This window comes from Hemiscyllium ocellatum, chromosome 21, assembly GCF_020745735.1.
Source record: "Hemiscyllium ocellatum isolate sHemOce1 chromosome 21, sHemOce1.pat.X.cur, whole genome shotgun sequence".
NCBI classification, from domain to species: Eukaryota; Metazoa; Chordata; class Chondrichthyes; order Orectolobiformes; family Hemiscylliidae; genus Hemiscyllium; species Hemiscyllium ocellatum.
The window spans coordinates 63,681,927-63,707,083 of record NC_083421.1 but is presented as its reverse complement, the minus strand read 5'-3'; positions in this window follow the sequence as shown (position 1 = coordinate 63,707,083).

Genomic DNA, 25,157 nt, shown 5'->3' with positions numbered 1-25,157 from the left:
GTGGGGGATGAAGGAGGGTGTGGGTGCTGGGTAGGGGTGTGAGGATGACGGAGAGGTGGGAGGGTTGGGGGAGGGCTGTGGGGGTTAGGTGAGGGGTGTGGTAGATGGGGAAGGGTATGGGGGTTGGGGAGGGGTGTGGAGGATGGGGGAGGGGTGTGGTAATGGGGAGAGGTGTGGGGGTTGGGGGAGGATTGTGGTAGATGGGGAGGGGATGTGGGGATTGGGGGAGGGGTGTGGGGGAATGGGATGGGGTGTGGGTGTTGGGGGAGAGGTGTGGGGGTTGGAGGAGGGGTGTGGTAGATGGGGAGGGGTGTGGGATTGGGGGAGGGGTGTGGGGAATGGGGAGGGGTGTGGGGGTTGGGGAGGGGTGTGGTAGATGGGGAGGGGTGGGGGTTGGGGGAGGTGTGGGTGGATGGGGAGGGGTGTGGGGGTTGGGGGAGGGTGTGGGGGTTGGGGGAGGGGTGTCCCCCCGGTCACTGACCCTGCGTCCCCACAAACACATTCTCCTCAATGTGTCAAACGTAACCCCCTCAGCATTTCAGTCGTCCCAGTAAATGACCCGCCCTCGCTGTGGGGGTGGAGGGGAAAGAGATCTGTGGGGTCTCTGCTCTGTGCACTCTCACTGAAGCCCCTGCACCCCAGAGCCCCATTCTGGTGACTCTCCCCTCCCACAGCCTCTGCCAGGCCCTGGGGGTGGGGGTGGGGGGGAATGGTCCTCTCGCTGTCTGGGAGCAGCTGCTGCACTGAAGCAGAGGAAACTCTGTGATTCCAACGAGATTCCAGTCAGGCAACAATTCCTCTCTCTGTACTCACTCTCACCCCATACCTGGGTCGGGCGTGAACCATTCCGGACAGAATTCCCTGAACATCCTGGGAATTAAATGCACTGGGAGGTTAGATTCCACAGGACGCGAGGTGGGCAAGGTACATATAATCAAATAGTCTCATCAGTTTGCCTGCTTTTTAAAAACTGCAGTGAGATTTCCAAAGGGATTCCAAGTGACATCTGGATTGAGGGAGAGGAGGAGTTCAGAGAAGGGAGTGGAAAGTTCTAGAAGCCTCACAGTGAGCTGCTAAGGAGACAGCTAGTTTCCACAAGAAGCAGAGAGTTTGAGTTCTGCCTGATGTCTGTGATTAGATAACAGAGGCGGCAGGAATTATTTATAACTCTCCATTCCTGAGACACCTTCCAGCTGACGTCCCGGACACTGGTGTCTGGGGGTGAGATTCAGAAACTGTATCCATCACCCCCACCCTCCCCACACCCCCAACACTATAAAGGAAGAGGCAGTATACTTCAGAGGGAAATCAGGAGGGGACATGAGATAGCTTTTGACAAATAGGGTTAAGGTCGACCCAGAGGATTTTTACAAATATATTAAGGACAAAAGGGGTAACTAGGGAGAGAATAGGACCCCCCAAAGATCAGCAAGGCGCCCTTTGTGTGGAGCCACAGGAGATACTAAAGGAGTATTTTGCATCAGTATTTACTGTGGAAAAGGATGTGGAAGATATAGACTGTAGGGAAATAGATGGTGACATCTCGCAAAATGTCCAGATTACAGAGGAGGAAGTGCTGGATGTCTTGAAACGGTAAAAGATGGATAAATCCCCAGGACCTGATCAGGTGTACCCGAGAACTCTGTGGGAAGCTAGAGAAGTGATTGCTGGGCCTCTTGCTGAGATATTTGTATCATCGATAGTCACAGGTGAGGTGCCGGGAGACTGGAGGTTGGCAAACGTGGTGCCACTGTTTAAGAAGGGTGGTAAAGACAAGCCAGGGAACTATAGACCAGTGAGCCTGACCTCGGTGGTGGGCAAGTTGTTGGAGGGAATCCTGAGGGACAGGATATGCATGTATTTGGAAAGGCAAGGACTGATTAGGGATAAAATCTTCGAGTAAAAAATCTTCGAGTAAAAAATGAGGTCTGCAGATGCTGGAGATCACAGCTGCAAATGTGTTGCTGGTCAAAGCACAGCAGGCCAGGCAGCATCTCAGGAATAGAGAATTCGACGTTTCGAGCATAAGCCATTTCCTGATGAAGGGCTTATGCTCGAAACGTCGAATTCTCTATTCCTGAGATGCTGCCTGGCCTGCTGTGCTTTGACCAGCAACACATTTGCAGCACTGATTAGGGATAGTCAACATGGCTTTGTGTGTGGGAAATCATGTCTCACAAACTTGATTGAGTTTTTTGAAGAAGTAACCAAGAGGATTGATGAGGACAAGCAGTAGATGTGATCTATATGGACTTCAGTAAGGCTCATCAAGGTTCCTCATGGGAGACTGATTAGCAAGGTTAGATCTCATGGAATACAGGGAGAACTAGCCATTTGGATACAGAACTGGCTCAAAGGTAGAAGACAGAGGGTGATGGTGGAGGGTTGTTTTTCAGACTGGAGGCCTGTGACCAGTGGAGTGCCACAAGGATCGGTGCTGGTCCTCTATTTTTTGTCATTTATATAAATGATTTGGATGTGAGCATAAGAGGTACAGTTAGTAAGTTTGCAGATGACCCCAAAATTGGAGGTGCAGTGGACAGCAAAGAGGGTTACCTCAGATTACAACAGGATCTGGACCAGATGGGCCGATGGGCTGAGAAGTGGCAGATGGAGTTTAATTCAGATAAATGCGAGGTGCTGCTGTGTGTGTGTGAGAGAGAAAGTTTTCAAATGGGTAGAGTTTAACTTTAATCAATCAGGAATCCCGTGTTCTGACTGTTCTTGTTAAAACTAAAAGGGTTGTGATAAGGGGAGTGATTTTGTTTTGTTCCTGCAGGATCCAGAGTGTGGGTATATTTCTGATCACACAGGGGCAGATTGGGGATCTTGGTCAGTTTATGAAAGTTTGCCAGTTGTGGAGTTTGGGAGCTGGGAGGTACTGTCCCCAGAGAGTCACCACGCTGCACCCAAACAGCCAACCCATTCAGTCACAGAGTCGTTTCAGAGTGAAGGACAGTGTGGGCAGTGCCAATCTCAGCGCCATGTTATTGGGCAGGGGTTCACTGGAGGGAGCAGAGAGTGAACCACCTTCCCCAATGACGGCAGTGTCCGTCTCCATTCTCCCCTACTCCACCCCCTCCCACATTCCCCCCTCCCCATTCACCCCACTTCCAGTCTCCCCTCCTTTTTCCCCCCTCCTCCTTTCCCCCAACCTCCATTCTCACCTCCTCCATTCTCCCCTCAATTCCCCCCTCCGTTCCCCCTCCTCTTCTCCCTCCTCCCTCCTCCTTCCCACCCTCCTCCCCCCCCCCGGGAGTGCAGAGTGATGCTCCTGAGGAGTAGGGGAGGGGGCAGCTGTTTGCCGAGTTGCTCTGTCCCAGAGTGACTATCCCTGAGGAACATCAATCTCAACACTGAGCTCAACAGGCAACAGGCGACAGGGATGAGGCTTAGAAATCTCAGCCCAGTGACACATCTCCAAACTTCTCAAAACCCCTTCCTGGTCCTCAAGAAGGAAGACAGGAGAGTTATGGAACAGATTCCCCTCCCTGACTGGACAGAGCACAGAGATTTAGTGTTCACCATGCGGTAAGGTGGAGTGATATCCAGATAAATTCCCAGGCGTTATACACGGACAATCCATCACCATCAGCACCTTGGAGTCAACAGAGAAAGATTCAATCACCAGGAAATAGCACAGTAACCCCGAAATACCAGGCTTTAACTCCCTCCCGGGTATCTGTTATTCTGTATATAAACCACCCTGAACCCCTCGATTAGATTCCAGTCTGTAACTCCCTCCTGGGTATCTGTTATTCTGTATATAAACCACCCTGAACCCCCTCGATTAGATTCCAGTCTGTAACTCCCTCCTGGGGTGTCTGTTATTCTGTATATAACACACACCGAACCCCTCGATTAGATTCCAGTCTGTAACTCCCTCCTGGGTATCTGTTATTCTGTATATAAACCACCCTGAACCCCTCGATTAGATTCCAGTCTGTAACTCCCTCCTGGGGTATCTGTTATTCTGTATATAACCCACTCCGAACCCCTCGATTAGATTCCAGTCTGGAACTCCCTCCCGGGTATCTGTTATTCTGTATATAAACCACCCCGAACCCCTCGATTAGATTCCAGTCTGTAAACTCCCTCCCGGGTATCTGTTATTCTATATATAAACCACCCTAAATCCCTCGATTAGATTCCAGTCTGTAACTCCCTCCCGGGTATCTGTTATTCTGCATATAAACCACCCTGAACCCCTCGATTAGATTCCAGTCTGTAACTCCCTCCCGGTATCTGTTAATCTGTATGTAAACCACCCCGAACCCCTCGATTAGATTCCAGTCTGTAACTCCCTCCCGGGTATCTGTTATTCTGTATATAAACAACCCTGAACCCCTCAATTAGATTCCAGTCTGTAACTCCCTCCCGGGTATCTGGTATTCTGTATATAAACCATCCCAAACCCCTTGATTAGATTCCACTCTGTAACTCCCTCCCGGGTATCTGTTATTCAGTATATAAACCACCCTGAACCCCTCGATTAGATTCCAGTCTGTAACTCCCTCCTGGGTATCTGTTATTCTGTATATAAACCACCCTGAACCCCTCGATTAGATTCCAATCTGTAACTCCCTCCCGGGATATCTGTTATTCTGTATATAAACCACCCCGAACCCTTCGATTAGATTCCAGTCTGGAACTCCCTCCCGGGGTATCTGTTATTCTGTATATAAACCACCTCGAACCCCTCGATTAGATGCCAAACTGTAACTCTCTCCTGGGGTATCTGTTATTCTGTATATAAACCACCCCGAACCCCTCGATTAGATTCCAGTCTGTAACTCCCTCCCGGGTATCTGTTATTCTATATATAAACCACCCTAAATCCATCGATTAGATTCCAGTCTGTAACTCCCTCCTGGGTATCTGTTATTCTGTATATAAACCACCCTGAACCCCTCGATTAGATTCCAGTCTGTAACTCCCTCCCGGTATCTGTTAATCTGTATGTAAACCACCCGAACCCCTCGATTAGATTCTAGTCTGTAACTCCCTCCCGCGGTATCTGTTATTCTGTATATAAACCACCCTGACCCCCTCAGTTAGATTCCAGTCTGTAACTCCCTCCCGGGTATCTGTTATTCTGTATATAACCACCCCGAACCCCTCGATTAGATTCCAGTCTGTAATTCCCTCCCGGGGTATCTTTAATTCTGTATATAAACCCCACCCCGAACCCCTCGATTAGATTCCAGTCTGTAACTCCCTTCCGGGGTATCTGTTATTCTGTATATAAACCACCCCGAAACCTTCAATTAGATTCCAGTCTGGAACCCCCTCCTGGGGTATCTGTTATTCTGTATATAAACCACCCCGAAACCTCAATTAGATTCCAGTCTGGAACCCCCTCCCGGGTATCTGTTATTCTGTATATAACCACCCCGAAACCTTCAATTAGATTCCAGTCTGGAACCCCCCTCCCGGGGTATCTGTTATTCTGTATATAAACCACCCCGAAACCTTCAATTAGATTCCAGTCTGGAACCCCCTCCCGGGGTATCTGTTATTCTGTATATAAACCACCCCGAAACCTTCAATTAGATTCCAGTCTGGAACCCCCTCCCGGGGTATCTGTTATTCTGTATATAAACCACCCCGAACCCCTCGATTAGATTCCAGTCTGGAACCTCCTCCCGGGGTATCTGTTATTCTGTATATAACCCCCCCGAACCCCTCGATTAGATTCCAGTCTGGAACCTCCTCCCGTGGTATCTGTTATTCTGTATATAACCACCCCGAACCCCTCGATTCGATTCCAGTCTGTAACTCCTCCCGGAGTATCTGTTATTCTGTATATAAACCACCCCAAACCCCTTGATTAGATTCCAATCTGTAACTCCCTCCCGGTAATCTGTTATTCTGTATATAAACCACCCTGAACCCCTCGATTAGATTCCAGTCTGGAACTCCCTCCTGGGTATCTGTTATTCTGTATATAAACCACCCTGAACCTCTCGATTAGATTCCAGTCTGTAACTCCCTCCCGGTCTATCTGTTATTCTGTATATAAACCACCCCGAACCCCTCGATTCGATTCCAGTCTGGAACTCCCTCCCGGGTTATCTGTTATTCTGTATATAAACCACCCCGAACCCCTCGATTAGATTCCAGTCTGTAACTCCCTCCCAGGTATCTGTTATTCTGTATATAACCACCCCGAACCCCTCGATTAGATTCCAGTCTGTAATTCCCTCCCGAGTATCTGTTATTCTGTATATAACCACCCCGAACCCCTAGATTAGATTCCAGTCTGTAATTCCCTCCCGAGTATCTGTTATTCTGTATATAACCACCCCGAACCCCTCGATTAGATTCCAGTCTGTAATTCCCTCCCGAGTATCTGTTATTCTGTATATAAACCACCCCGAACCCCTAGATTAGATTCCAGTCTGTAATTCCCTCCCGGGGTATCTGTTATTCTGTATATAAACCACATTGAACCCCTCGATTAGATTCCAGTCTGTAACTCCCTTCCAGGGTATCTGTTATTCTGTATATAACCACCCCGAACCCCTCGATTAGATTCCAGTCTGTAACTCCCTCCCGGTATCTGTTATTCTGTATATAACCACCCCCGAACCCCTCGATTAGATTCCCAGTCTGTAACTCCCTTCCGGGGTATCTGTTATTCTGTATATAACCACCCCGAACCCCTCGATTAGATTCTAGTCTGTAACTCCCTCCCGGTATCTGTTATTCTGTATATAACCCACCCCGAACCCTCGATTAGATTCCAGTCTGTAATTCCCTCCCGGGGTATCTTTAATTCTGTATATAAACCACCTCGACCCCCTCGATTAGATTCCAGTCTGTAACTCCCTCCCGGGTATCTGTTATTCTGTATATAACCACCCCGAACTCCTCGATTAGATTCCAGTCTGTAATTCCCTCCCGGGGTATCTTTAATTCTGTATATAAACCACCCCGAAACCTTCAATTAGATTCCAGTCTGGAACCCCCTCCCGGGGTATCTGTTATTCTGTATATAAACCACCCCGAAACCTTCAATTAGATTCCAGTCTGGACCCCCCTCCCGGGTATCTGTTATTCTGTATATAAACCACCCCGAAACCTTCAATTAGATTCCAGTCTGGAACCCCCTCCGGGGTATCTGTTATTCTGTATATAAACCACCCCGAAACCTTCAATTAGATTCCAGTCTGGAACCCCCTCCCGGGGTATCTGTTATTCTGTATAAAAACCACCCCGAACCCCACGATTAGATTCCAGTCTGGAACCGCCTCCCGGGGTATCTGTTATTCTGTATATAACACACCCCGAACCCCTCGATTAGATTCCAGTCTGGAACCCCCTCCCGGGGAGCTGCTATCCTCTTTATAAACCAACCTGAATCTCTAATGGCTGGAGTTAAAGAGATAGGGAGGAGGTGTAGGGACTGGAGGAGGTGACAGAGAGAGGGAGGAGGTGTTGGGGACTGGAGGGGGTGACAGAGAGAGGGAGGGATGTAGGGACTGGAGGAGGTGACAGAGAGAGGGAGGGGATGTAGGGACTGGAGGAGGTGACAGAGAGAGGGAGGGGATGTAGGGACTGGAGGTGGTGACAGAGATAGGGAGGGGTGTAGGGGACTGGAGGTGGTGACAGAGATAGGGAGGAGGTGTAGGGGCTGGAGGAGATGACAGAGATAGGGAGGAGGTGTAGGGCCTGGAGGGGGTGACAGAGATAGGGAGGGGGTGTAGGAACTGGAGGGGGTTACAGAGATAGGGAGGAGGTGTAGGGGCTGGAGGAGGTGATAGAGATAGGGAGGGGGTGTAGGGACTGTAGGAGGTCATGGGGATAGGGAGGAGGTGTAGGGATTGGAGGAGGTGACAGAGATAGGGAGGGGGTGTAGGGGCTGGAGGGGGTTACAGAGATAGGGAGGAGATGTAGGGGCTGGAGGGGGTGACAGAGATAGGGAGAGGGGGTGTAGGCACTGGACATGGTGACAGAGATAGGGAGGGGGTGTAGGAACTGGAGGGGGGTTACAGAGATAGGGAGGAGGTGTAGGGCTGGAGGAGGTGACAGAGATAGGGAGGGGGGTGTAGGGACTGTAGGAGGTCATGGGGATAGGGAGGAGGTGTAGGGACTGGAGGTGGTGACAGAGATAGGGAGGAGGTAGGGGCTGGAGGAGATGACAGAGATAGGGAGGAGGTGTAGGGCCTGGAGGGGGTGACAGAGATAGTGAGGGGGTGTAGGAACTGGAGGGGGTTACAGAGATAGGGAGGAGGTGTAGGGGCTGGAGGAGGTGACAGAGATAGGGAGGAGGTGTAGGGCCTGGAGGGGGTGACAGAGATAGGGAGGGGGTGTAGGGACTGTAGGAGGTCATGGGGATAGGGAGGAGGTGTAGGGATTGGAGGTGGTGACAGAGATAGGGAGGGGGTTGTAGGGCTGGAGGGGGTGACAGAGATAGGGAGGGGGTGTAGGGACTGTAGGAGGTCATGGGGATAGGGAGGAGGTGTAGGGATTGGAGGAGGTGACAGAGATAGGGAGGGGGTGTAGGGGCTGGAGGGGGTTACAGAGATAGGGAGGAGATGTAGGGGCTGGAGGGGGTGACAGAGATAGGGAGAGGGGGTGTAGGCACTGGACATGGTTACAGAGATAGGGAGGAGGTGTAGGGACTGGAGGGAGTTACCGAGATAAGGTGGTGTATGGGGAGGGAAGAGGGGACAGAGAAATGGGGGGGCTGAGGCCAGGGAGGGATTGTCCTGAGGGACGGTTGTTAGATTTTGAGAAATCCTTGATCTTTCAGGCAGTCTGTCTCCCTCCAGCTGTGAATAATGGACGCTCCGTCTTTGATGTGGTTCCCTCAGAAGTTTTCTTTTGTGAATGTCCTCAAAGCTGTTCATGGGTTGGAGTGGGGGGGGAACGTCTCCTTCAACCGGGCAGTTTGAAAAATGTTGTGATTGTCTTTAATTTGCAAAGTGATGCTGTGGAGAGAGTGCCCACATGTGATGCGATCCTCCCCGGTTCCAGCGGGCTGTTCCTGTCTGGAAGAAGCTTTGGCCGATTCAGGGAAACCACGAGGCTGACCACATCAAAGCCATCCAGTGAAACCCGAACCTGTCGTTGTCCTGACACCACATCAATGTCCCCAGGCAGCAGTCCCAGCTTCCCTGAGCTTTCCCAGTCGGAGTGAGGTGAGGTACCCAGGAAAGGGGAGCTGTTCTGGGAGCAGTGGGGGGGTGGGGTTTGAATCCCTCTCCATGGCCGGTCACGGAATGCGAATTCAATAATAACCTGGAATTAAAATTCTGGATGTAAACCATTCCGACTCTCTCCAGTCCGGTCACCGCTTTCTGATAACTGGGTGTCCCGGTCTGTCCGATATCCTCCAGCTGAAGTCTATCCTGTCGAGGTTTGGCATCGTCTCGTTCCTTATGTAACCCTTAATCCTGTCTGTGAAAGCTGTGGGAATGTCGAGACATTATTAACCAGCTCCTTCAACCTGAAACATTGATGTTCAGGTCGATTCCTATCTCTCTGCTGTTCACCATTCGGAATACTGTCTGGAGCGATTATAACCAGGTCAGCCAGGGAGACCTCTGAGAATAGGAGTTCCCTGATTGGGGCTGTTGATGTGGACCAATCAGGGAGCCCTGGCTGACAGAGAGAAATAGGAATTTCTATGTTCACTCTGAGACCTGGCTCTGAGGGAGCTGGGAGAGAGTGAGGACTGCAGATGCTGGAGATCAGAGCTGAAAATGTTTGCTGGAAAAGTGCAGCAGGTCAGGCAGCATCCAAGGAACAGGAGAATCGACGTTTCGGGCATGAGCCCTTCTTCAGGAATTGTAGAAGGGCTGAGGAAGGGCTCATGACCGAAACATCGATTCTCCTGCTCCTTGGATGCTGCCTGACCTGCTGCGCTTTTCCAGCAACACATTTTCAGCTCTGAGGGAGCTGGGTCAGTGTCAGGGACTCTCCGTGGGTAAATAAAGGGGGACTTGGTGATGGGATCCCAGCCCCCCTGGAGTTATTTCACTGTCACTGGGCCACAGCCAATGACCTTCCACCTCAGTTCCAGAGAAATTGGGTCAGGTTTGGGCACAGACAATGCCACTGTCCCCCTGTACATCCTCATCAATCAGTTCCCTCACTGTCCCCCTGTACATCCTCATCAATCAGTTCCCTCACTGTCCCCCTGTACATCCTCATCAATCAGTCCCCTCACTGTCCCCCTGTACATCCTCATCAATCATTCCCTCACTGTCCCCCTTACATCCTCATCAATCAGTTCCCTCACTCTCCCCCTGTACATCCTCATCAATCAGTTCCCTCACTCCCCCCCCTGCAACCCTCATCAATCAGTTCCCTCACTGTCCCCCTGTACATCCTCATCAATCAGTTCCCTCACTGTCCCCCCTGCAATCCTCATCAATCAGTTCCCTCACTGTCCCCCTGGACATCCTCATCAATCAGTTCCTCACTGTCCCCCTGTACATCCTCATCAATCAGTTCCCTCACTGTCCCCCTGTACATCCTCATCAATCAGTTCCCTCACTGTCCCCCTGTACATCCTCATCAATCAGTTCCCTCACTGTCCCCCTGTACATCCTCATCAATCAGTTCCCTCACTGTCCCCCTGTACATCCTCATCAATCAGTTCCCTCACTGTCCCCCGTACATCCTCATCAATCAGTTCCCTCACTGTCCCCCTGTACATCCTCATCAATCAGTTCCCTCACTGTCCCCCTGTACATCCTCATCAATCAGTTCCCTCACTGTCCCCCTGTACATCCTCATCAATCAGTTCCCTCACTGTCCCCCTGTACATCCTCATCAATCAGTTCCCTCACTGTCCCCTGTACATCCTCATCAATCATTCCCTCACTGTCCCCCTGTACATCCTCATCAATCAGTTCCCTCACTGTCCCCCTGTACATCCTCATCATTCAGTTCCCTCACTGTCCCCCTGTACAACCTCATCAATCAGTTCCCTCACTGTCCCCCCTGTACATCCTCATCAATCAGTTCCCTCACTGTCCCCCCTGTACATCCTCATCATTCAGTTCCCTCACTGTCCCCCTGTACATCCTCATCAATCAGTTCCCTCACTGTCCCCCTGTACATCCTCATCAATCAGTTCCCTCACTGTCCCCCTGTACATCCTCATCATCAGTTCCCTCACTGTCCCCCTGTACATCCTCATCAATCAGTCCCTCACTGTCCCCCTGTACATCCTCATCAATCAGTTCCCTCACTCTCCCCCCTGCAGACCCTCATCAATCAGTTCCCTCACTGTCCCCCTGTACATCCTCATCAATCAGTTCCCTCACTGTCCCCCTGTACATCCTCATCAATCAGTTCCCTCACTCTCCCCCCTGTAGATCCTCATCATCAGTTCCCTCACTGTCCCCCTGTACCTCCTCATCAATCAGTTCCCTCACTGTCCCCTGTACATCCTCATCAATCAGTTCCCTCACTGTCCCCCTGTACATCCTCATCAATCAGTTCCCTCACTGTCCCCCTGTACATCCTCATCAATCAGTTCCCTCACTGTCCCCCCTGTACATCCTCATCAATCAGTTCCCTCACTGTCCCCCTGTACATCCTCATCAATCAGTTCCCTCACTGTCCCCCTGTACATCCTCATCAATCAGTTCCCTCACTGTCCCCCTGTACATCCTCATCAATCAGTCCCTCACTGTCCCCCTGTACATCCTCATCAATCAGTTCCCTCACTGTCCCCCTGTACATCCTCATCAATCAGTTCCCTCACTGTCCCCCTGTACATCCTCATCAATCAGTTCCCTCACTGTCCCCCTGTACATCCTCATCAATCAGTTCCCACACTCACCCCCTGTAGACCCTCATGAATCAGTTCCCTCACTGTCCCCCTGTACATCCTCATCAATCAGTTCCCTCACTGTCCCCCTGTACATCCTCATCAATCAGTTCCCTCACTGTCCCCCTGTACATCCTCATCAATCAGTCCCCTCACTGTCCCCCTGTACATCCTCATCAATCAGTTCCCTCACTGTCCCCCGTACATCCTCATCAATCAGTTCCCTCACTGTCCCCCTGTACATCCTCATCAATCAGTTCCCTCACTGTCCCCCTGTACATCCTCATCAATCAGTTCCCTCACTGTCCCCCTGCAGACCCTCATCAATCAGTTCCCTCACTGTCCCCCTGTACATCCTCATCAATCAGTTCCCTCACTGTCCCCCTGTACATCCTCATCAATCAGTTCCCTCACTGTCCCCCGTGTACATCCTCATCAATCAGTTCCCTCACTGTCCCCCTGTACATCCTCATCAATCAGTTCCCTCACTGTCCCCTTGTACATCCTCATCAATCAGTTCCCTCACTGTCCCCCTGTACATCCTCATCAATCAGTTCCCTCACTGTCCCCTTGTACATCCTCATCAATCAGTTCCCTCACTCTCCCCCCTGTACACCCTCATCAATCAGTTCCCTCACTGTCCCCCTGTACATCCTCATCAATCAGTTCCCTCACTGTTCCCCTGTACATCCTCATCAATCAGTACCCACACTCACCCCCCTGCAACCCTCATCAATCAGTTCCCTCACTGTCCCCCTGTACATCCTCATCAATCAGTTCCCTCACTGTCCCCCTCTACATCCTCATCAATCAGTTCCCTCACTGTCCCCCTGTACATCCTCATCAATCAGTCCCCTCACTGTCCCCCTGTACATCCTCATCAATCAGTTCCCTCACTGTCCCCCTGTACATCCTCATCAATCAGTTCCCTCACTGTCCCCCTGTACATCCTCATCAATCAGTTCCCTCACTGTCCCCCTGTACATCCTCATCAATCAGTTCCCTCACTCTCCCCCCCGTACATCCTCATCAATCAGTTCCCTCACTGTCCCCCCTGTACATCCTCATCAATCAGTTCCCTCACTGTCCCCCTGTACATCCTCATCAATCAGTTCCCTCACTGTCCCCCGTGTACATCCTCATCAATCAGTTCCCTCACTGTCCCCCTGTACATCCTCATCAATCAGTTCCCTCACTGTCCCCTTGTACATCCTCATCAATCAGTTCCCTCACTGTCCCCCTGTACATCCTCATCAATCAGTTCCCTCACTGTCCCCCTGTACATCCTCATCAATCAGTTCCCTCACTCTCCCCCCTGCAGACCCTCATCAATCAGTTCCCTCACTGTCCCCCTGTACATCCTCATCAATCAGTTCCCTCACTGTCCCCCTGTACATCCTCATCAATCAGTTCCCTCACTCTCCCCCCCTGCAGATCCTCATCAATCAGTTCCCTCACTGTCCCCCTGTACATCCTCATCAATCAGTTCCCTCACTGTCCCCCTGTACATCCTCATCAATCAGTTCCCTCACTGTCCCCCTGTACATCCTCATCAATCAGTTCCCTCACTGTCCCCCTGTACATCCTCATCAATCAGTTCCCTCACTGTCCCCCTGTACATCCTCATCAATCAGTTCCCTCACTGTCCCCCTGTACATCCTCATCATCAGTTCCCTCACTGTCCCCCTGTACATCCTCATCAATCAGTTCCCTCACTGTCCCCCTCTGTACCTCCTCATCAATCAGTTCCCTCACTGTCCCCTGTACATCCTCATCAATCAGTTCCCTCACTGTCCCCCTGTACATCCTCATCAATCAGTTCCCTCACTGTCCCTCCTGTACATCCTCATCAATCAGTTCCCGCACTGTCCCCCTGTACATCCTCATCAATCAGTTCCCTCACTGTTCCCCCTGTACATCCTCATCAATCAGTTCCCTCACTGTCCCCCTGTACATCCTCATCAATCAGTTCCCTCACTGTCCCCCCTGTACATCCTCATCAATCAGTTCCCTCACTGTCCCCCTGTACATCCTCATCAATCATTTCCCTCACTGTCCCCCTGTACATCCTCATCAATCAGTTCCCTCACTGTCCCCCTGTACATCCTCATCAATCAGTTCCCTCACTGTCCCCCTGTACATCCTCATCAATCAGTTCCCTCACTGTCCCCCGTACATCCTCATCAATCAGTTCCCTCACTGTCCCCCTGTACATCCTCATCAATCAGTTCCCTCAGTGTCCCCCTGTACATCCTCATCAATCAGTTCCCTCACTCTCCCCCCGCAGACCCTCATCAATCAGTTTCCCTCACTGTCCCCCTATACATCCTCATCAATCAGTTCCCTCAATGTCCCCCTGTACATCCTCATCAATCAGTTCCCACTGTCCCCCCTGTACATCCTCATCAATCAGTCCCCTCACTGTCCCCCTGTACATCCTCATCAATCAGATCCCTCACTCTCCCCCCGCAGACCCTCATCAATCAGTTCCCTCACTGTCCCCCTGTACATCCTCATCAATCAGTTCCCTCACTGTCCCCCTGTACATCCTCATCAATCAGTTCCCTCACTGCCCTCGTGTACATCCTCATCAATCAGATCCCTCACTGTCCCCCTGTACATCCTCATCAATCAGTTCCCTCACTGTCCCCTGTACATCCTCATCAATCAGTTCCCTCACTGTCCCCCTGTATATTCTCATCAATCAGTTCCCTCACTGTCCCCTTGTACATCCTCATCAATCAGTTCCCTCACTCTCCCCCCTGCAGACCCTCATCAATCAGTTCCCTCACTGTCCCCCTGTACATCCTCATCAATCAGTTCCCTCACTGTCCCCCTGTACATCCTCATCAATCAGTTCCCTCACTGTCCCCCCTGTACATCCTCATCAATCAGTTCCCTCACTGTCCCCCTGTACATCCTCATCAATCAGTTCCCTCACTGTCCCCCTGTACATCCTCATCAATCATTCCCTCACTGTCCCCTGTACATCCTCATCAATCAGTTCCCTCACTGTCCCCCTGTACATCCTCATCAATCAGTTCCCTCACTGTCCCCCTGTACATCCTCATCAATCAGTTCCTCACTGTCCCCCTGTACATCCTCATCAATCAGTTCCCTCACTGTCCCCCTGTACATCCTCATCAATCAGTTCCCTCACTGTCCCCCTCTGTACCTCCTCATCAATCAGTTCCCTCACTGTCCCCCTGTACATCCTCATCAATCAGTTCCCTCACTGTCCCCCTGTACATCTCATCAATCAGTTCCCTCACTGTCCCCCTGTACATCCTCATCAATCAGTTCCCTCACTGGTCCCCCTGTACATCCTCATCAATCAGTTCCCTCACTGTCCCCCTGTACATCCTCATCAATCAGTTCCCTCACTGTCCCCCTGTACATCCTCATCAATCAGTTCCCACACTCTCCCCCTGTACATCCTCATCAATCAGTTCCCTCACTGTCCCCCTGTACATCCTCATCAATCAGTTCCCTCACTGTCCCCCTGTACATCCTCATCAATCAGTTCCCTCACTGTCCCCCTGTACATCCTCATCAATCAGTCCCCTCACTGTCCCCCTGTACATCCTCATCAATCAGTTCCCTCACTGTCCCCCGTACATCCTCATCAATCAGTTCCCTCACTGTCCCCCTGTACATCCTCATCAATCAGTTCCCTCACTGTCCCCCTGTACATCCTCATCAATCAGTTCCCTCACTGTCCCCCTGAAGACCCTCATCAATCAGTTCCCTCACTGTCCCCCTGTACATCCTCATCAATCAGTTCCCTCAATGTCCCCCTGTACATCCTCATCAATCAGTTCCCTCACTGTCCCCCTGTACATCCTCATCAATCAGTTCCCTCACTGTCCCCCTGTACATCCTCATCAATCAGTTCCCTCACTGTCCCCCTGTACATCCTCATCAATCAGTTCCCTCCGTGTCCCCCTGTACATCCTCATCAATCAGTTCCCTCACTCTCCCCCCTGCAGACCCTCATCAATCAGTTCCCTCACTGTCCCCCTGTACATCCTCATCAATCAGTTCCCTCACTGTCCCCCCTGCAGATCCTCATCAATCAGTTCCCTCACTGGCCCCCTGTACATCCTCATCAATCAGTTCCCTCACTGTCCCCCTGTACATCCTCATCAATCATTCCCTCACTGTCCCCCTGTACATCCTCATCAATCAGTTTCCCTCACTGTCCCCCTGTACATCCTCATCAATCAGTTCCCTCACTGTCCCCCTGTACATCCTCATCAATCAGTTCCCTCACTGTCCCCCGCTGTACATCCTCATCAATCAGTTCCCTCACTGTCCCCCTGTACATCCTCATCAATCAGTTTCCCTCACTGTCCCCCGTGTACATCCTCATCAATCAGTTCCCTCACTGTCCCCCTGTACATCTCATCAATCAGTTCCCTCACTGTCCCCCCGGTACATCCTCATCAATCAGTTCCCTCACTGTCCCCCTGTACATCCTCATCAATCAGTTCCCTCACTGTCCCCCTGTACATCCTCATCAATCAGTTCCCTCACTGTCCCCCTGTACATCCTCATCAATCAGTTCCCTCACTGTCCCCCTGTACATCCTCATCAATCAGTTCCCTCACTGTCCCCCTGTACATCCTCATCAATCAGTTCCCTCACTGTCCCCCTGTACATCCTCATCAATCAGTTCCCTCACTGTCCCCCTGTACATCCTCATCAATCAGTTCCCTCACTGTCCCCCTGTACATCCTCATCAATCAGTTCCCTCACTGTCCCCCTGTACATCCTCATCAATCAGTTCCCTCACTGTCCCCCTGTACATCCTCATCAATCAGTTCCCTCACTGTCCCCCTGTACATCCTCATCAATCAGTTCCCTCACTGTCCCCCTGTACATCCTCATCAATCAGTTCCCTCACTGTCCCCCTGTACATCCTCATCAATCAGTTCCCTCACTGTCCCCCTGTACATCCTCATCAATCAGTTCCCTCACTGTCCCCCTGTACATCCTCATCAATCAGTTCCCTCACTGTCCCCCTGTACATCCTCATCAATCAGTTCCCTCACTGTCCCCCTGTACATCCTCATCAATCAGTTCCCTCACTGTCCCCCTGTACATCCTCATCAATCAGTTCCCTCACTGTCCCCCCGTACATCCTCATCAATCAGTTCCCTCACTGTCCCCCTGTACATCCTCATCAATCAGTTCCCTCACTGTCCCCCTGTACATCCTCATCAATCAGTTCCCTCACTGTCCCCCTGTACATCCTCATCAATCAGTTCCCTCACTGTCCCCCTGTACATCCTCATCAATCAGTTCCCTCACTGTCCCCCTGTACATCCTCATCAATCAGTTCCCTCACTGTCCCCCTGTACATCCTCATCAATCAGTTCCCTCACTGTCCCCCTGTACATCCTCATCAATCAGTTCCCTCACTGTCCCCCCCGTACATCCTCATCAATCATTCCCTCACTGTCCCCCTGTACACCTCATCAATCAGTTCCCTCACTGTCCCCCTGTACTCCTCATCAATCAGTTCCCTCACTGTCCCCTGTACATCCTCATCAATCAGTTCCCTCACTGTCCCCCTGTACAGCCTCATCAATCAGTTCCCTCACTGTCCCCCTGTACATCCTCATCAATCAGTTCCCTCACTGTCCCCACTGTACATCCTCATCAATCAGTTCCCTCACTGTCCCCCTGTACATCCTCATCAATCAGTTCCCCTCACTGTCCCCCCTGTACATCCTCATCAATCAGTTCCCTCACTGTCCCCCCTGTACACCCTCATCAATCAGATCCCTCACTGTCCCCCTGTACATCCTCATCAATCAGTTCCCTCACTGTCCCCCTGTACATCCTCATCAATCAGTTCCCTCACTGTCCCCCTGCACATCCTCATCAATCAGTTCCCTCACTGTCCCCCTGTACATCCTCATCAATCAGTTCCTCACTGTCCCCCTGTACATCCTCATCAATCAGTTCCCTCACTGTCCCCCTGTACATCCTCATCAATCAGTTCCCTCACTGTCCCCCTGTACATCCTCATCAATCAGTTCCCTCACTGTCCCCCTGTACATCCTCATCAATCAGTTCCCTCACTGTCCCCCTGTACATCCTCATCAATCAGTTCCCTCACTGTCCCCCTGTACATCCTCATCAATCAGTTCCCTCACTGTCCCCCTGTACATCCTCATCAATCAGTTCCCTCACTGTCCCCCCTGCAGATCCTCATCAATCATTCCCTCACTGTCCCCCTGTACATCCTCATCAATCAGTTCCCTCACTGTCCCCCTGTACATCCTCATCAATCAGTTCCCTCACTGTCCCCCTGTACTCCTCATCAATCAGTTCCCTCACTGTCCCCCTGTACATCCTCATCAATCAGTTCCCTCACTGTCCCCCGTACATCCTCATCAATCAGTTCCCTCACTGTCCCCCTGTACATCCTCATCAATCAGTTCCCTCACTGTCCCCCTGTACATCCTCATCAATCAGTTCCCTCACTGTCCCCCCGCACACCCTCATCAATCAGTTCCCTCACTGTCCCCCTGTACATCCTCATCAATCAGTTCCCTCACTGTCCCCCTGTACATCCTCATCAATCAGTCCCCTCACTGTCCCCCTGTACATCCTCATCAATCAGTTTCCCTCACTGTCCCCCTGTACATCGTCATCAATCAGTTCCCTCACTGTCCCCCTGTACATCCTCATCAATCAGTTTCCCTCACTGTCCCCCTGCAGACCCTCATCAATCAGTTCCCTCACTGTCCCCCTGTACATACTCATCAATCAGTTCCCTCACTGTCCCCCAGTACATCCTCATCAATCAGTTCCCTCACTCTCCCCCCTGCAGATCCTCATCAATCAGTTCCCTCACTGTCCCCCTGTACATCCTCATCAATCAGTTCCTCACTGTCCCCCTGTACATCCTCATCAATCAGTTCCCTCACTGTCTCCCTGTACATCCTCATCAATCAGTTCCCTCACTGTCCCCCTGTACATCCTCATCAATCAGTTCCCTCACTGTCCCCCTGTACATCCTCATCAATCAGTTCCCTCACTGTCCCCCTGTACATCCTCATCAATCAGTTCCCTCACTGTCCCCCCTGTACATCCTCATCAATCAGATCCCTCACTGTCCCCCTCTACATCCTCATCAATCAGTTCCCTCACTGTCCCCCTGTACATCCTCATCAATCAGTTCCCTCACTGTCCCCCTGTACATCCTCATCAATCAGTTCCCTCACTGTCCCCCTGTACGTCCTCATCAATCAGTTCTCACTGTCCCCCTGTACGTCCTCATCAATCAGTTCCCTCACTGTCCCCCTGTACATCCTCATCAATCAGTTCCCTCACTGTCCCCCTGTACGTCCTCATCAATCAGTTCCCTCACTGTCCCCCTGTACGTCCTCATCAATCAGTTCCCTCACTGTCCCCCTGTACATCCTCATCAATCAGTTCCCTCACTCTCCCCCCTGTAGACCCTCATCAATCAGTTCCCTCACTGTCCCCCTGTACCTCCTCATCAATCAGTTCCCTCACTGTCCACCTGTACATCCTCATCAATCAGTTCCCTCACTGTCCCCCTGTACATCCTCCTCAATCAGTTCCCTCACTGTCCCCCTGTACATCCTCACCAATCAGTTCCCTCACTGTCCCCCTGTACATCCTCATCAATCAGTTCCCTCACTGTCCCCTGTACATCCTCATCAATCAGTTCCCTCTCTGTCCCCCTGTACATCCTCATCAATCAGTTCCCTCTCTGTCCCCCTGTACATCCTCATCAATCAGTGCCCTCACTGTCCCCTGTACATCCTCATCAATCAGTTCCCTCACTGTCCCCCTGTACATCCTCATCAATCAGTTCCCTCACTGTCCCCTGTACATCCTCATCAATCAGTTCCCACACTCACCCCCCTGCAGACCCTCATGAATCAGTTCCCTCACTGTCCCCCTGTACATCCTCATCAATCAGTTCCCTCACTGTCCCCCTCTACATCCTCATCAATCAGTTCCCTCACTGTCCCCCTGTACATCCTCATCAATCAGTCCCCTCACTGTCCCCCTGTAAATCCTCATCAATCAGTTCCCTCACTGTCCCCCGTACATCCTCATCAATCAGTTCCCTCACTGTCCCCCTGTACATCCTCATCAAACAGTTCCCTCACTGTCCCCCTGTACATCCTCATCAATCAGTTCCCTCACTCTCCCCCCGCAGACCCTCATGAATCAGTTCCCTCACTGTCCCCCTGTACATCCTCATCAATCAGTTCCCTCACTGTCCCCTGTACATCCTCATCAATCAGTTCCCTCACTGCCCTCGTGTACATCCTCATCAATCAGATCCCTCACTGTCCCCCTGTACATCCTCATCAATCAGTTCCCTCACTGTCCCCTTGTACATCCTCATCAATCAGTTCCCTCACTGTCCCCCTGTATATTCTCATCAATCAGTTCCCTCACTGTCCCCTTGTACATCCTCATCAATCAGTTCCCTCACTCTCCCCCCTGCAGACCCTCATCAATCAGTTCCCTCACTGTCCCCCTGTACATCCTCATCAATCAGTTTCCCTCACTGTCCCCCTGTACATCCTCATCAATCAGTTCCCTCACTCTCCCCCCTGCAGATCCTCATCAATCAGTTTCCCTCACTGTCCCCCTGTACATCCTCATCAATCTGTTCCTCACTGTCCCCCTGTACATCCTCATCAATCAGTTCCCTCACTGTCTCCCTGTACATCCTCATCAATCAGTCCCTCACTGTCCCCCGTACATCCTCATCAATCAGTTCCCTCACTGTCCCCCTGTACATCCTCATCAATCAGTTCCTCACTGTCCCCCTGTACATCCTCATCAATCAGTTCCCTCACTGTCCCCTGTACATCCTCATCAATCAGTTCCCTCACTGTCCCCCTCTGTACCTCCTCATCAATCAGTTCCCTCACTGTCCCCCTGTACATCCTCATCAATCAGTTCCCTCACTGTCCCCCTGTACATCCTCATCAATCAGTTCCCTCACTGTCCCCCTGTACATCCTCATCAATCAGTTCCCTCACTGTCCCCCGTACATCCTCATCAATCAGTTCCCTCACTGTCCCCTGTACATCCTCATCAATCAGTTCCCTCACTGTCCCCCTGTACATCCTCATCAATCAGTTCCCACACTCTCCCCCTGTACATCCTCATCAATCAGTTCCCTCACTGTCCCCCTGTACATCCTCATCAATCAGTTCCCTCACTGTCCCCCTGTACATCCTCATCAATCCGTTCCCTCACTGTCCCCTGTACATCCTCATCAATCAGTTCCCTCACTGTCCCCCGTACATCCTCATCAATCAGTTCCCTCACGGTCCCCCTGTACATCCTCATCAATCAGTTCCCTCACTGTCCCCCTGTACATCCTCATCAATCAGATCCCTCACTGTCCCCCTGTACATCCTCATCAATCAGTTCCCTCACTGTCCCCCTGTACATCCTCATCAATCAGTTCCCTCACTGTCCCCTGTACATCCTCATCAATCAGTTCCCTCACTGTCCCCCTGTACATCCTCATCAATCAGTCCCCTCACTGTCCCCCTGTACATCCTCATCAATCAGTTCCTCACTGTCCCCCTGTACATCCTCATCAATCAGTTCCCTCACTGTCCCCCTGTACATCCTCATCAATCAGTTCCCTCACTCTCCCCCCTGCAGACCCTCATCAATCAATTCCCTCACTGTCCCCCTGTACATCCTCATCAATCAGTTCCCTCACTGTCCCCCTGTACATCCTCATCAATCAGTTCCCTCACTCTCCCCCCTGCAGATCCTCATCAATCAGTTCCCTCACTGTCCCCCTGGACATCCTCATCAATCAGTTCCTCACTGTCCCCTGTACATCCTCATCAATCAGTTCCCTCACTGTCTCCCTGTACATCCTCATCAATCAGTTCCCTCACTGTCCCCCTGTACATCCTCATCAATCAGTTCCCTCACTGTCCCCCTGTACATCCTCATCAATCAGTTCCCTCACTGTCCCCCTGTACATCCTCATCAATCAGTTCCCTCACTGTCCCCCTGTACATCCTCATCAATCAGTTCCCTCACTGTCCCCCTGTACATCCTCATCAATCAGTTCCGTCACTGTCCCCCTGTACATCCTCATCAATCAGATCCCTCACTGTCCCCCTGTACATCCTCATCAATCAGTTCCCTCACTGTCCCCCTGTACTCCTCATCAATCAGTTCCTCACTGTCCCCTGTACATCCTCATCAATCAGTTCCCTCACTGTCCCCCTGTACATCCTCATCAATCAGTTCCCTCACTGTCCCCCTGTACATCCTCATCAATCAGTTCCCTCACTCTCCCCCTGTAGAGCCTCATCAATCAGTTCCCTCACTGTCCCCCTGTACCTCCTCACCAATCAGTTCCCTCACTGTCCCCCTGTACATCCTCATCAATCAGTTCCCTCACTGTCCCCTGTACATCCTCATCAATCAGTTCCCTCACTGTCCCCCTGTACATCCTCCTCAATCAGTTCCCACACTGTCCCCCTGTACATCCTCATCAATCAGTTCCCTCACTCCCCCCTGCAGACCCTCATCAATCAGTTCCCTCACTGTCCCCCTGTACACCCTCATCAATCAGTCCCCTCACTGTCCCCCTGTACATCCTCATCAATCAGTTCCCTCACTCTCCCCCCTGTACATCCTCATGAATCAGTTCCCTCACTGTCCCCCTGTACATCCTCATCAATCAGTTCCCTCACTGTCCCCCTGTACATCCTCATCAATCAGTTCCCTCACTGCCCTCGTGTACATCCTCATCAATCAGATCCCTCACTGTCCCCCTGTACATCCTCATCAATCAGTTCCCTCACTGTCCCCTTGTACATCCTCATCAATCAGTTCCCTCACTGTCCCCCTGTACATCGTCATCAATCAGTTCCCTCACTGTCCCCCTGTACATCCTCATCAATCAGTTCCCTCACTGTCCCCCCCGTACATCCTAATGAATCAGTTCCCTCACTGTCCCCCTGTACATCCTCATCAATCAGTTCCCTCACTGTCCCCCTGTACATCCTCATCAATCAGTTCCCTCACTGTCCCCCTGTACTTCCTCATCAATCAGTTCCCTCACTGTCCCCCTGTACATCCTCATCAATCAGTTCCCTCACTGTCCCCCTGTACGTCCTCATCAATCAGTTCCCTCACTGTACCCCTGTACGTCCTCATCAATCAGTTCCCTCACTGTCCCCCTGTACATCCTCATCAATCAGTTCCCTCACTGTCCCCCTGTACATCCTCATCAATCAGTTCCCTCACTGTCCCCCTGTACATCCTCATCAATCAGTTCCCTCACTGTCCCCCTGTACATCCTCATCAATCAGTTCCCTCACTGTCCCCCGTACATCCTCATCAATCAGTTCCCTCACTGTCCCCCTGTACATCCTCATCAATCAGTTCCCTCACTGTCCCCCTGTACATCCTCATCAATCAGTTCCCACACTCTCCCCCCTGCAGACCCTCATGAATCAGTTCCCTCACTGTCCCCCTGTACATCCTCATCAATCAGTTCCCTCACTGTCCCCCTGTACATCCTCATCAATCAGTTCCCTCACTGTCCCCCTGTACATCCTCATCAATCAGTCCCCTCACTGTCCCCCTGTACATCCTCATCAATCAGTTCCCTCACTGTCCCTCTGTACATCCTCATCAATCAGTTCCCTCACTGTCCCCCTGTACATCCTCATCAATCAGTTCCCTCAGTGTCCCCCTGTACATCCTCATCAATCAGTTCCCTCACTGTCCCCCTGTACATCCTCATCAATCAGTTCCCTCACTCTCCCCCCTGCAGATCCTCATCAATCAGTTCCCTCACTGTCCCCCTGTCCATCCTCATCAATCAGTCCCCTCACTGTCCCCCTGTACATCCTCATCAATCAGTTCCCTCACTCTCCCCCCCTGTACATCCTCATGAATCAGTTCCCTCACTGTCCCCCTGTACATCCTCATCAATCAGTTCCCTCACTGTCCCCCTGTACATCCTCATCAATCAGTTCCCTCACTGCCCTCGTGTACATCCTCATCAATCAGATCCCTCACTGTCCCCCTGTACATCCTCATCAATCAGTTCCCTCACTGTCCCCTTGTACATCCTCATCAATCAGTTCCCTCACTGTCCCCCTGTACATCGTCATCAATCAGTTCCCTCACTGTCCCCCTGTACATCCTCATCAATCAGTTCCCTCACTGTCCCCCTGTACATCCTAATGAATCAGTTCCCTCACTGTCCCCCTGTACATCCTCATCAATCAGTTCCCTCACTGTCCCCCTGTACATCCTCATCAATCAGTTCCCTCATGTCCCCCTGTACATCCTCATCAATCAGTTCCCTCACTCTCCCCCCGCAGACCCTCATCAATCAGTTCCCTCACTGTCCCCCTGTACATCCTCATCAATCAGTTCCCTCAATGTCCCCCTGTACATCCTCATCAATCAGTTCCCTCACTGTCCCCCTGTACATCCTCATCAATCAGTCCCCTCACTGTCCCCCTGTACCTCCTCATCAATCAGTTCCCTCACTCTCCCCCTGTACATCCTCATGAATCAGTTCCCTCACTGTCCCCCTGTACATCCTCATCAATCAGTTCCCTCACTGTCCCCCTGTACATCCTCATCAATCAGTTCCCTCACTGCCCTCGTGTACATCCTCATCAATCAGATCCCTCACTGTCCCCCTGTTCATCCTCATCAATCAGTTCCCTCACTGTCCCCTTGTACATCCTCATCAATCAGTTCCCTCACTGTCCCCCTGTACATCCTAATGAATCAGTTCCCTCACTGTCCCCCTGTACATCCTCATCAATCAGTTCCCTCACTGTCCCCCTGTACATCCTCATCAATCAGTTCCCTCACTGTCCCCCTGTACGTCCTCATCAATCAGTTCTCTCACTGTCCCCCTGTACATCCTCATCAATCAGTTCCCTCACTGTCCCCCTGTACGTCCTCATCAATCAGTTCCCTCACTCTCCCCCTGTACATCCTCATCAATCAGTTCCCTCACTGTCCCCCTGTACATCCTCATTAATCAGTTCCCTCACTGTCCCCCTGTACATCCTCATCAATCAGTTCCCTCACTGTCCCCCTGTACATCCTCATCAATCAGTTCCCTCACTGTCCCCCTGTACTTCCTCATCAATCAGTTCCTCTCTGTCCCCCTGTACATCCTCATCAATCAGTTCCCTCACTGTCCCCCTGTACGTCCTCATCAATCAGTTCCCTCACAGTCCCCCTGTACATCCTCATCAATCAGTTCCCTCACTGTCCCCCTGTACATCCTCATTAATCAGTTCCCTCACTGTCCCCCTGTACATCCTCATCAATCAGTTCCCTC